Source organism: Talpa occidentalis, unplaced genomic scaffold (genome assembly GCF_014898055.3).
Source record: "Talpa occidentalis isolate TD23 unplaced genomic scaffold, MPIMG_talOcc4v2.1, whole genome shotgun sequence".
In the NCBI taxonomy this organism is placed as follows: Eukaryota; Metazoa; Chordata; class Mammalia; order Eulipotyphla; family Talpidae; genus Talpa; species Talpa occidentalis.
The window spans coordinates 18462466-18477132 of record NW_026555331.1 but is presented as its reverse complement, the minus strand read 5'-3'; the positions used below and the strand labels follow the sequence as shown (position 1 = coordinate 18477132).

Sequence of the window (14667 nt, the reverse complement as noted above, 5' to 3'; positions counted from 1 at the left end):
GGAACTGGTAGTCTAGTGGTGAGACAAAGTATACACAGCAAAAACTACAACAATTCTAAAGAAGCCACCATCAGTCCGCACAAAGTGGGAGATTTAAACAATAAGGGGGTTGTTTAGGCTTTGAAGGAGTTGAGCAAAAATCTCTCCATTACAGAAGTATTACTTCTGCTTCCTCCTGGTGCACCTTTTAACCTCACTCTCTGCCTTCTTCTGCTCTCCCCACATAACCCTCGCTTCTCCCCTTTCCTCCAACTAACTCCCCCACCTCCATTCTGCTCAACTCCCTGCTTCTTTCAGTCAGACTGTGGCTTCTTGATTAATGCTCACAACAATTCCATGAATTGAAAGGCTGGAACCTGTACTGAAATTTTGGTGTAGCTCTAGCAGGAAAATCAGAAGGTGGAACTTAAGGGGAAGATCTAACTTTCCCACCAAAAGAATTGCTTCTAGTTGTACATCCACATGCTCACCGTTGGGTTTTGATTTCCTAGGTGTTCTCCCTCCAATGAGCCACAGCTTGTCCATTGTTTAGACTCTTGATAGATAAGAAAGAAATCAAGTATGTGCTAGATTCTTCCAGCAGCTTCCAGACTGGCAAGTTCCTTTACCCTTTGAGGACAATGTTAACCTTTGCCTTTGAGGAAAGCTCGAGGTATGCACATCTTATACCTGTGCTCTCCTAACCCAGCTGCAAGTGTATAAATTAGGGGTGAGGAGTGGGGAGAGTTACTACGAAGCCTGCTCTGAAATGGCAGGAGACCTGGAAAGTAAAGCAGTGGGTGAGCAGTTAGCAAGAACAAAAACCCAGGGTTTCCCATATGGGCAAATTCCTAGCCAGCTTCTGCTTCCTCTTTCTCCCCCATTTCTTTGGCAATAGGGGTTCTTCCTCTACTAGAACATACATCTCATCTCCAAGCAATGTTTGCATCGCCCCAGTATTATGGGTTGTGAATTCAGGGTGGAAGGATAAGCTTAAATTGAAGACCAGAGATTTCCCTTCTGTCATCCAAGTTATCACACTGCCTCCAACAGATACTCAGAATACACACGAGGGGTGGCTGCGGAAACAGTAGAAAGCTTGTTTCTTGAGCTAGCTTTTTTTCCTTTTATTTTTATGCCATTAAGGTTAGAGGAGAAAATTAAATATCAATATTAGGCAGAGTGAGTCAATAGAAAGAGATATGGGACATACCTCTGTTTGGAATGGAAGAGGACAGAGAGGGTGAGAATAGAGGTTAAGCTTGATCTGGGCCTTCAAAAATAAAGAAGGAGGTGGTCTGGACTACTGAGGAGAGTGTGGGTCTCAGAATATGTATCCTCATGACTCCTTTGTCATTAGGAGCTAGTGACTCTGCACGGCTGTGGTCAGTGAATATCCCAGGGAAATACACAGCCTACAGAAGCTCTGCATAGGTGAGGGAATTGAAACCACTGTGGGTAATTCCTTGAGAATAGGATTTAAGATGGGAAAATAAGTGGCCACTGAATTGTTGGATGGATGGCAGGGACTTAAAGCAGGGTTCAAGGCTTCCTTTGCAGCTGCCACCCCCAGTTCAGGAAGCTACAGGAGACCACTTTCACCGGTGAACTTTTCACCATCACAGCTGCTCCGTGGCTTCCCATATGGTTCCCAGACATCTTCCTGGTCACTGCAAAAGTTCCCCTTTGCCGATAGTATGCAGCAGTCAATTCCAACATGGAGGAAGAATGAGCCTCTTTCCTTCCAATTTCCATCTCATAGGCAGACACTAAGTTGCCTCTAGACTTAACAGCAAGGAGAGGTGCGGATGCAATTTTTAGCTTTCTGGCCCACTGGATATAAGGAAAGATGAAGATAGAGGTGGTGGAAATGGATGGTAACAATATCTAGTAAAGATATCAAGTGCAATACAGACAATCAAGCAATGCTAGTCTGCATTAGAGGAACAGGTCATGACAGGTAAAATCAGCCCAGAGATTGGTGTCAGGTTTTGGCAGATAATTTAAAGATCTTTCTCTCAGACTGAAGGAAGACTCTAGTGATAGAGGGAAAAGACTTTCACAAGAAACTAGCAAAGAAGGAAACATAATTGCATGTTTCTCCCAATCATCCAATCCAAACTAACAATAGCCTCCTCTGGCTAGGATAGGGAAGGGACTCTCACAGCTGTCTCATACCCTGAAGCTGGACCCATATCTTCGTCCCGCTTACACACCAAAAGGCTGAAGGCCACTTTTCATTAGTTTTCATCAGACTCTATTAGCTAGGACCTTCCCTTTCCCGCTCAACCCCCTGGGGTGATAAGCACATTTTCCAGCAGCTCTGGAGTCACAGCTGCTTACACAGTCGGTGCCAATCCAAACATGTCCAGCTGGAGTGCTCCACCTCCGAGCCATCCTTCTTTCTGCCCTCCGCCCAGCTGAAACCACAGGGGTGCTTGGACCTCATGACCAGCAGACATGAGCTAAAGCAAGAGAAGCCAGTCTTGCTTCCCTGGGGAGAAGCATCATGCTATTAGAAAGCTCCTGGTCCTGTTCTTTCAAAAACGTTAACCCCCTTAAAAATACATGATAGAGGCAGGAGAATAAACATACTCAAGGTGGAGGAAGAACAGTGCACTAAGCTATAATACTAGAATGTAGCCCAAATGTATTCAATTTCCACCTCAAGTTACCCTGCCCACAATCTGTGAATCTGTCTGTCTTAGGCGCTTTGATGTTTCCTGGGCCCAGATTATTATCTGGGATGATAACAGGCAATGGTGCTTGCTGTGGTTGAAGAAATTATGTTGCAGAGAAGCTGGAATTTGGACAGTATTCTACACTCAGCATTTGCTCACCTACATTCTGTAGCCTTCTTTGCAGCTTGAGGCCTGTGATTAGTTCTGGCTAATCAGCAGGGAGTGGATATGACATGTGTCATCTATAAGTCAGGGCAATTAAAAGCACTGAGCTTTCTTGGTCATTTGCTTCCTTCCCTGCAGCAAACTTGGAAGCCATGTCTTGGTTCATAATATGGAAGAATCCTGGGCTTCTGAGTCATCAGAGGGCTCTAGTTACCCCACTGATCTGTAGCAGATTTTACATGAGTGAGAAAAAAAAAATTGCTGGGATAAGTCACTGAGATGTTAGGGTTTACGTGTTATTGAAGCAAAGCCTAGACTATCCTGACTAATAACCGGCATTCATTTATTTGGTCATTAATTCAATAGACTCTTAGTGAGCACTACTGTGTGTCTGTCACAGGGACACGAATAAATTTGGAGACTAGCAAAAGACATAAAAAGCAAATTCTAAAATATTGCAAAATTTAAGAGATATAGCAAACACTTTCCTGACTTAGGTTTTATGAAAGTCTTGAGATTTCAGTAGCTATTTGTACAATGGAACAGAAATAGTAATGTGAGACTGGCATATGCTTAGAGAAGACTCAGAAATGAAAATAGCTCCTTACATCTTTACTTGCCTTACATTTATCAACATTGTCACATGCACCATCTCATTGGCATCTCTTCAAAATCCTGTGAAGATGACAGGATAGGTATTATTGTTCCTATTTTACCATGGTGGTAGAAGGGAAATGTGAAGCTTAGGCATGGGAGGGCCGGATAGTTTGTGAATGACAGAATCCAGTCTCTAACCACAGTCTTCAATTTTGGAGTCCATGCCCTTAACACCAAGTTGCCTGTCTGCAGACAGTATGATGCTTAACTTTCCATTATGTAAACATACATGCTATAAACTGAGATGTAGGTTAAGGGGACAGGAATGAGCTAACCTGTAGGACTCTGGTGAACAGTTTGGATATAAAGAGGAAGAATTGTAGTTATGATTAGTGAGAAGTGAAAGCCATATGAATCTTAAGTGAAGCATTCATACTTAATTAATCTTTATTAGAATATCTGATTCCATGATTACTAGGATGTGGACAAGAAAGACCAGATTTGCACACTCAGACCTAGAGAATTAAACCCAGGCACAAGAACAAGAGAGCTAGGAAGAGTTATGGTCCTGGCCATCCCTTGGGAGTATTTCTGGAATTTTTTCGAAAATCGTCTCTTCTGGGGATAGTTCTCAATGGCACATGTTCTGGGATGTCATTCCCAGTTCATCATACCATGAAATAACATCTTCTTAAGTTTAGCAGCCGATAGCCACACAAATCTTAGCATTCCAACTAAAGATTCTCTCTCACTCTATACTTGGGATGTATTAGAGACACATAAAAACACTGGCACCCAATTAGGAGAGTTTATCCAAGTCAGTTGCAGATTGCATCTCTCCCAGGTCTGGGAACCTCTTGTCTCTGCTGTCAGAATTAACAAATGTTAGAAGCAGATCCTGACTACTCAACAATGTATAAGCCATGAACTGAACTGACACATTCATTTTAAGGATGAATCTCAGCATTAATTTTGCATCCAATCCAATGTTTGTTTCTGCAATTTTGCTTGTATTTTTTCCAGAAGTTCCCACTTGCCTTTTATCATCTAACGTCTCTCAATCCTTTAAATCCTAACTTGAAACTCCTGGGAACCTAACACCCTGACCATCCCTACCCATGTCAGACCATTTAATTTGCAGCTATTGAATACTTGCTTTATTGGACACACTGCGCTAGGCCCTGGGAACACAACTGTTAAGCTGGACCACTTGGATCCATGGCTTACTTCCAGTGTGCAAACCAAAGCATTTGCTTCCTGCTCTCTGCTTCTTCAACAATTTCAAGTACTCCTCAAAGGTGGTCCTTCCAATGCACTGCTGACATGCATGCTTGACTAACTTAGCATAGTTAAGCTGTTTGATGAAAAGTAACATTCATGTCTTTTCTTACCCATGCAATGCCAAAGGAGGGGTGGCTATGTGATGAACATCTAATGATGATATAAGTGGCTAATAGTATCTTGTGTAATATAGTTCATAGGGAGGGAGGAGGAGAGAGAGAGAGAGAGAGAGAGAGAGAGAGAGAGATATGTTTAAGCTTGATTTCTCAGAATGATGAATCACAGACATGGGACAGGGCCTGTTTTATTTCCAGTCTTATCAGGAAGTATGGTGGTGAACTTCGACTGGTTGAAAAACAGCTTATACTATCTGTTCAAGCATACCAATAGATACGACTATGAAATGCATGACAAAAAAAATTCCCAAAGATAACTTTGGGATGTATGATTGTGTATACATCCAATGCTGGGAATCCTCTGAGCCTGCAAAACCAACAGCCTCATGGTGCCCAAGAGTTCAAGGTTCTCTTCCTTTTAGGTGGTGTGTTTTACAGAGCTTTTTATTTATGGAATTAGTTATGTTAGCTACAGAATTACTTACACCCCAAGCCAATTTACAAATTTTTTACCCACAAATGCAAAAAAAAAAAAAAAAAAGACCATGGAATTAATATTTCTAAAGCCAGAAGAGAACTTTGGGACCACACCCACCCAATGTCCCATTTCACACATGAGCAAATGGAAGGGTAAGTAGCCTGCACATCTTGTCAAATATTGTACAATCGATGGCTATTGGAAGTTGAGCTAAAAGGTGGAACTCATGACATCCCTGTGCCCTTCACACTCTATCGTGGTGCTGTGTTAGGGGAAGCACCTTCTGAGGGATGGGCCATCTCAGCCTCCCTGTCTGCCATTATAAATACCCAGACTGCTTTCCAATACAAACCAGGCCTTGCAGGTGCTGTGGTGAGGTCAGGTGGGAAGGAGAGGGTACAGAAAAATGCATGGTATGCTCGTCCTCAAGGAATTTACAGTTTAGTGAGGAAACTAGTTAGATACTTCATACAGATGGTAGTGTGCAAACTGCCAATTAGAGCCCAGATTTAGAAAAGCTTTTTGTGCCTTTCGATTTTATTCTCTAAAGCAATGTTTAGATGGGATTTTCAGGCATAAGGAGTAAAACTTAAAATTTGCTATTTTGATAATAAATGACAATTTTAGAGCTATTGTATAATTTGAAGTACAAATATCTATTATGAGTCATACTCAAGTACATTAACCCAGGGGATTAGCCTATGCGATAAATTATATATTTGGCATAAATCCAAGCATTGGAAAATCCCCAGTTGAAAATGCACAATTATGTCAATCCTACAATGCATGTCATAAATGAATCTGAGTCTTCAAATCAGAATGGTCTTGAATGTTAGACTTATACAAGATCAAGACATCTTGCCATTCATTCATTCACTCACTCATTCATTCATTCATTCATAGTTATCTACTAAGATCTGCTGTTGTTCTTGATGCTGAGGATACAATTAAGATACAAACTGAATGAAAATATGACCTTTACCTTAACAGAGCTCATAGTTTGTGTAACCCAGTTAACCAAAAAGCAGATACAGCAGAGTATAAATGTTTGATTGGAGAGTAACACCATGAAAGTGATGGGGTGAGTAAGTAGAATTAGGGGGGGAAACTCTTCAGACCCCAAAAGCATATATGACATGTACGAAAGGAAAGCGGAGGAAGGATGATGAGGCAGGGAGAGCCTCAGGCCACATGCAGATCTGACAGTCTCCACCAACACAAAGATTGCTCAGTGAAGGGGTCCTGAGTTGACCCCAGTTCCTCTATTATGCTCTATCATTGGCTGGGGCTGCCCGAAAGAGCATGGCCTCAGCTTGAAAGCTGAGGCCGATCTCCAAGGCATTAACAGCTGGAGGCTGTCAGCTAACTGCACTCTTTGCAGTTAAATAGCAAGTTCTTTCTTGAAGGAAGATCAAAGTGACACAACCTCATGGCTGCCACATGGGGAGAGCAGGAAGAAGGCAAATAAACAGGCAATTTAAATCCAGTAAGGGTAATGACAGAGTGCCCTGCAAACTTAAAGATGGAGCAACAAACTCAGGCATGGGGACAGGAAAACTTCCAAGATGCAGTATTTAAAAGGAGGCCAGGATGACAGTGGGAGTTGGCCAAATGAAGGAGGAAAGTTAGACAGACGTGTTCAAGGCAGAGAAATATGATGCCCCAAACCTTGAGGGGGAGAGAACTTGAGACATTGAGGGGAATGGTAAGGCCTCTGATATGATTTTAGTATCACATTGGGGAGAATATCAAGAGAAGCTAAAGAAGACAATAAAGGCAAATAATGGGGAGTTTTGCACATCATGCTGAGGTTTTGGGCAGCATTGCCAACTGCAAAGTATCTTTATGTGAAGCAGCAATTTTTCTCCATCAGCCTTCACTGAGCATCCTTATGATCCCCTTGATCTAATTTGCTGGGTTTAGACAACAAAGATGCTTACAAAAAGAAATTTTTAAGATTATAAATTTAGGGCCTCCCTGGTGGCACAAGGGGTGTGGCACAAGGGGTGAAGCACCGCACTGTGAAGCTATCCGCAGCCTCTGCAGCACGAGTTCGATCCCTGGCTAGGAAGCTACCCACATGGTGCAGCAGACCTCTCCTATCTTGCCTGCTGCTCCCCTCAGCAGTGTATTTCAGTCAGTCTGCCTGTTCTGTTCCCCACTCTGCCTCTGGTGAATCCTCTCACTCCCTACACCTGTACCTGGCCTATACCCCAGTTCTTGCATGCATAAATAAATAATTAAAAAAAATATTATTGGGCCTCCCCGGTGGCGCAGCGGTTGAGCGCTGGGCTGCGAAGCTGCCTGCAGCTTCTGCAGCACCAGTTCCATCCCCAGCCATCCAGCGAGCGTCCCACATGGCGCGCAGACCTCTCCTGCTGTGCCCGCTGCTCCCCTCAGCAGTTTATTTCGTCGGTCTACCTGTTCTGTCCCCTGCTCTGGTGAATTCTCTCACCCTCCCGCGCTCCTGACTGTACCCAGTGCTTGTATAAATAAATAAATAAATAAATAAATCTTTTAAAAAAATATTAGAAATATGTCATTACCACCCATGGTCGTTTTGTCCAGTATTTTAATTCAAGGTCACTAAATCCACCCTCACTGGAGAGAAGTCACTGGAATGATGGAAATTTCAGTTTCCCACCAAGGTATCGGACCAGGAATCTCAAGAAACTCCCTGGTTTCTCAGCGTTAGAAAAGGTAGAGAAAAGCCACGCGTGTTTTGCCCACTTCTAATTTAGAGAGCAGTGTTTCTCAAGCTCAGTCTTGAGATTCCACTCCTCTGATTCTATTCTGAGGAATAAGCATGAATTTAAATTCTTACAGTGATTGCCAATGACAGTAATGGTGGCTTCTATCCAGTTGTGCCCGTCATGACACATTTAATTTTATACAATGCTTGGAACAGCCGTGTCATACCTAAGAAGTAGGAACTAGTCATCATGCCTATTTTCCTATTAGAAAATTAAAACTGAAAGAGCTTTAATATACCTGAGGCCACACAATTTGCACAGAGGTTAAACATGATTTTCAAAAATCATAAATCATTTAAAGAGAAACTAGCAAAAAAAAAAAAAAAAACAAAAAAACCTGGGGCATATGTATACAAAGAAGTATTAAGCATTTGTTAGATGTTTTCAAATAAATGGTTTATAATTGCATTAACAAATGTTTATGGTGTGATTTTTAGTAGAAAAAAGTAGAATGCAAAATTGAACCCAAACTGTGACCCTTTGAAAAACTCCAGTGAGATGTAATTCACAACTTATAAAGTTTATCAATTTTGAGTGTACAGTTGAATGATTTTTGGAAAATCTAGAGTTACAAATCTACATCAATATATAGATTTCAGATATAGATTTTCTCACCTTGGCAATCATACATATACCTACTAGTTGGTTACCTTTGCTTTCTCTCCAGCTCCTCCCCACCTGGTAACCATTTTTTTAAAAGATTTATTTTTATTTATGCATACAAGAACTGGGGTATAGGACTAGAGGTGCAGGGGGTGAGAGGATTCACCAGAGACATATTGGGCAGCAGAACAGGCAGATCTACTGAAATATAATGCTGAATGGAGCAGCAGGAGAGACAGGAGAGGTCTGCTGTGCCATGTGGGTCAGCTCCCTGGCTGGGAATTGAACTCAGGCCTTAGTGGTGATAGCGATAGTGCTGAGACTTAGCCCCTAGGCCACCAAGGAGGCCTGTAACCATTATTCTGTTGTCAGAGTCTAAGGGGTGAACAGGTTTCTTCATCATTTCTCTCTATAGTCTAATCTAACCTGAGATAAGGGGAGAGTACAGTGGCTGTAGCATTGTTATTACTCACCCATTTTACTGGGTTATTTGTTTTCTTATAATTGAGTTCTGAGTGTTCTGTATACCTTGTGGTTACAAGTCCTGTATCAGATATTTGATTTGCAAATAGCTTTCACTTTGTAGCTTGACTTTTCCTTCTCTCTGCTGAGTTTTTCAAAGGGTAGATGCTCTTCATTGTGATGAGATAAAATATAACTATTTCTTCTATGATTGTGATTTTGGTGCCTTGTCAAAGAAATCTGCCTAATATGTGGTTTCATAGTTTTACTTCAGGATGATCAAATTAGAATTTATTTTAGTTTGTAATATGAGATATGACTCTAAGTTCCTTATTTTTATTTACTTATTTTGCATATTGACAGCCAACTATACCTGCAACATTTGTGAACAAGACTCATATGCTCAACTGAATTTTGCACTTTTGTTGAAAAATCAATTGGCCATATTTGTACAGGTCTGTTTCTAGACTCCATAGTGCACTACTGATATATTTGCAATTTGGCCACCACTAACATTCTGTGTTGGCGACTTTATCCCAATAGATCTCAAATGAAAGTGATTATTTTTTTCCCAGTGAGGCTTTGCCTGAAGTTTCACATTTGCTTGACTTTTTTGCCTTCTCTCTCCCGTTTTCTCTACTCCCTTTCTGATTTGTCCAGGGATCAGAACTTAATAACTCATGAATTCCTTATCTATGAGCCCTTTGCTGGGGGAGCCTAACATGAGATATGGGGACCGTACAGTGGCCAGAGCATTGTTGGTACTCAGTAAATGGTAGTTGTTGTTATTGATTTTCCTGGCCTTGCTCCTTGGGCCTACTTTTTGACAAAAATGGGATATCATGGCAATTTGCTCTCCTTTCCAATGTAGAGAACAGACTGGAATTTGTTGACGTGGTGTCATGGAAAGACAGATGTTCAGAAAGTTTCCTCCCTCTTTGATCAAATATTAGTTGTAAGGAGTAGAAGTAAATGTATAACCAAAGGAGGCATTAAGTTTCCAGAAAATGTCAAGGAAAAGTATTGCAAGCTAAGGAGTAACTATTGGATCAGGCTCTAAAGGAAGGATCGAGAGATTCAATTTAGTGTGAAAGTTGGAGATGAAGTTTTTCTCCCAAAATATGGCAGCAAAGCAATTCTAGAAGACAAGGATTGTTTCTAGAGCAGATATGGTGACATTCTTGGAAAGTATGAAGACTAAAAAACATTGCAATTGAAATGGTATCATGTGTAACTGCCTATTCCACAGAAGTTCTGAAATCTTTCATTATATAAAGAATGTCCATGTCTCCTTTACAATAAATGAATGATAGACAAGCCAAACCAAAAAAAAAAAAAAAACAAAAAAAATGAATTATGTCATTTTGCAATTTCCTTTGGACAGTCTCTAACTTATGATAGTATTTAAATATCTTAGTAAAATATTTACATTTAGTGACCACCTAAGTATATTGTCTTTGATTAGTATTACAAAAATGATGTGCTCATACTAAATATCTAAAATGACTCATTAAATTTTGAAATCACAAATTTTACATTTATATAGATCATAGTGTCAGCAGAAGGAATTATCAAAAAAATTACAATTAACAATCTGCGTGATTGTGACAGGGGCCAAACTGATTAAACATTTGAGGTATCCAAAATCAATACTAGTCTTACAAAATGGGGAGTCCCAGGGCAGATTAGAAAAATCCAGGGGCTGAACAGACCCCCATAACTTTTTTTTAAAGATTTATTTATGCATAGAAGAACTGGGGTATAGGGCAGAGGTGTGGGGGGTGAGATACTTCACCAGAGACAGAGTGGGGAGATAGATCTACTGAAATACACTGCTGAGGGAAGCAGAGGGCAAGACAGGAAACACACACTCTGTACTGTAATGGAAGCTAATTCATCCTTACCGTGTTATCCTGACACTTTCTCCAAAACCCAAGAATAAAGGGATTACACTTAGCACCAGTTCACATGTAGAGGCCATGTCCAATTTTGGTCTTTACAATATAGAAGAGATATAACGAAGTAGAAAAGGATTCAGAAAATTGGCAAATTGAACCTCTGAAGAAAGGTAAATGAGTTTACATTGTTTACTCAGAAAAAGGCCAAAGGTCTGCTTAATATTTGTCTTCAAGAATTTAAAGTTTGGTATCTGGTCAGATATTCTGTATCCCCAGAAAATAAAATTAACCATCTCCCTACTCTACAACAAAATGAATTTAAAGTTTAGGGTGGAACAGGAAATTGAGATTCAAAACAGCCACAATTTCTTGATTCAAGAGTAATTCAGTTTTCGAAAAATCCACTACTGACAGTAGAATTACTATTCCTAGTGGTCTGTAAACCAAAAGCACAGGGTCATTAATTATCAGAAGTGCGTGATTTTTAAATGCTGACTGAAAATCCATGAGGGATCATGTCAAAGCAAATAGACCCTCCATAGCTGCTGCAGTTGCTGCTCAGGCCAGCATTTGAATAAGCTGAGTACCCTGCCAGGCTCTCAGCTTTAGTCTGGCCAAAGTGAGTGGGCAAAACAAAACAGACAATTGTAAACCAGAAACATCCTGCAGGGGAGGGGGGCGCGGGAAGAGCACATTTTTTCACTTACCAACTATATCAGTTAGTTGTCACTGCATAACAAAACACACCAAAATTCAGTGGCACAAAATAATGACAGGTTTCCCCACTATCTGAAAAGACAGTGTGTCTATGAAGACTTTTGTGAAGCCAAAAGGCAAACTGAAGAAACACTTGCCATTAATTTATATGGAGACATTTTTTTAAATTTTAATTAATTTATATGTTTTTTACATCATTGTTCATTTTTAAACAATGTTTGTTTTTTTTCCCCTCAGGTGTAGTCCCCATAGAAATTCCTCCACCAATTCAAGCATGCACCATCACCACAGTCCCTTGTGCTCCACCCTCCCCCTTGCCTGCAGGATGTTTCTGGTTTATAATTGTCTGTTTTTGTTTTGTTGTTATTTTTTCCCCTGATGTCTTATTTGGTTTCCCTATATTCCTCCTATAAGTGAAACCATCCGATATTTTTGTTTTTCCTTCTGGTTTATTTCACTGAGCATAATCCCTTCTAGCTCCATCCATGTTGCTGCAAATGGCTCTAGTTTATCTTTTTTGATTGCTGAACAGTATTCCAGAAAGCACTTATTCTGAAAGTTGTTCTTTCCCTTCCTGAGATTGAGGTTATTCTGTAGAACCCCTCACATTACTACATTTTGATATAAACATGACATTTATATGGCAGTGGTAGTGCAGAGCCGGCATTAGGCAACAGTAAACACCCTGTGTTCCAGCACAACACAAGCCCGTGCCAAGGGCATATTAGGGATGATAATAGTGAAATAGTGAAGACTTAAAACCTCAATCTTGAAAACAATGTTGGTAAAGAGAATGATAATTCTTTGCAATAGTATGTGAATCTTTGAATGAAAAAGTAAGCAAATGGCCTAGCATGGGAACAATTTTGGAAACCAAAAGAATTGAGCAGACAGATAGAGAATCTGGACATAAACTGAGAAAAACTGTTCCCCCATGATGTCCCTTTGGGTGACACTATTAGTAAGATTGCCCACATTGTAATTGAATTTCAGTTATCTCTGTAAATTAGAATGGTTTAATTATTAAACTAACAGTATACATACATATATAATCAATGTGTATATATTTATATATTAGTAGCTTTTTATGTATTATATCTAATTTGTTTAAAGATGTGTGTTATATCATGCTATTTAGTCTTTTTCATTGTTTTTATTCAGTTCTGGGGAGAAAACCCTGTTGAATTTCACCAAACTTGGCAAAGACCCAATTCTAAATCAAAACAGTCTAATGGAATGATAAAAATAAAATAAAATAATCTAATGGACAGAGCACACAGACCAGATATGCCATTACAATATGGGGTGACTAAATGATGTGTTTCCTTTTGGGCGAGTCACATGCAATGACAGTTTCTAATACACTATATTACAGTTCTTTTTTTTTAAAAAATATTTATTTATTTATGCATACAAGAGCTGGGGTACAGGCCAGAGATGCAGGGGGTGAGAGGATCCACCAGAGACAGAGTGGGGAACAGAGTAGGCAGACTGACTGAAATACACTGCTGAGGGGAGCAGCTGGTGAGACAGGAGAGGTCTGCCACGCCACATGGGTTGCTCTCTGGCTGGCTGGGGATCGAACTTGTGCTGCAGAGGCGGCGGATTGCTTCATAACGTGGTGCTTAACTACTTGCGCCACCAGGGAGGCCCCTATCTTACAGTTCGTGATAGGTCTGTTCAGTTGTGAGAACTGCAAAACCAGGCATCACTATATCCAGCACCTAGCATTGAATCCTGCACCCTGTAATTTCTCAATCAGTCCTCACTGGCCTAAATTGCATCAGCACCAGAAAGATACCCCCTGATGCACCACAGCCTGGTGTTGAAAATGCATATGCTTCAAGGAAGGGTTACCAGGTCTTGGACAAGAACTCCTTGGGGGGTTTCCCCTGTTGCTACACATAGTGAATGGGGCACAGGGTGGGAGGTTAATGATGGCAGGGGTTTTATTACTTTTCACAACACACCTCGGCACTTGTCTAATGTGTTCAGCTTCAAGGAGGATGAGCAATTAAAAGGAAAATAGGGCCTCCCCGGTGGCACAACGTGTTGAGCGCTGTGCTGTGAAGCTGTCAGCAGCCCCTGCAATGCGGGTTTGATTCCCAGCTGGCCAGGGAGATACCCACATGGCGTAGGAGACCTCTCCTGCCTCGCCCGCTGCTCCCCTCAGCAGTGTCTTAGGTCCGTCTGCCTGTTCTGCTCCCCACTCTCTCTGGTGAATTCTCTCCCCCTCCCACACCTCTGACCTGCACCCCAGTTCTTGTATAAATAAATCTTTAAAAAAAATGGACAATAGTAAGGCTCCAAATAAACAGTGTCCATGCACACAGAGTTGAATAAGGTGAAGCAGTTTGGAGTTTTGACTTGGGTTTTAGATTTCTTCCCCATACTCAATCTTTAGTTAATTCACTGAGTTGAGTGAAATTAAGTGTCAGAAGCACAGAAGTAAATCTAAGCATTTCTATCTAGCACCAAGTTCTTTTTGCATCATAAAGCATACCTTTATTTCATGATTTGTAGTGTTAATACATGATTTATCTTCAGCCTTATGTAATGAATAATCTCAAAGTCACTGTCGTGTTTCAGTTGAAGGCAGAGGGAACTATAAAATGGGACTAAACTAGCCTGGAATTAGCTGGGGAAATCCACCATTTCCATTATTCCAGCTCAAACAGGCTTGCTTTGCAGCTCAGTGATCATGAAAGACCCATTGATTGCAACCCCTTTCATTTCAGTGACACATTACATGGCAATAATAATAACAACATACAATAACTCAAGCCAACACAGAACAAAACATCTGTGGGGTAAGATAACATCAGATCATATCAGTGGGAAAAGTTGGCCTAATATCACTAGCTTGGATCCAAATGTCTTTCTGCCAACTTGCTTTAAGATGTTAATGCCATTTTCTGTGGGTGGAAGGACAGAGAT

General features: G+C 40.8%; 1 long non-coding RNA gene across 2 annotated transcripts in view; it reads left to right on the top strand.

Annotated features, from left to right (window-relative positions):
* Positions 1–14667, top strand: part of LOC129145389 (uncharacterized) — a 32465-nt gene that overhangs the window by 2205 nt on the left and 15593 nt on the right. The gene's annotated exons all lie outside the window — the stretch shown is intronic.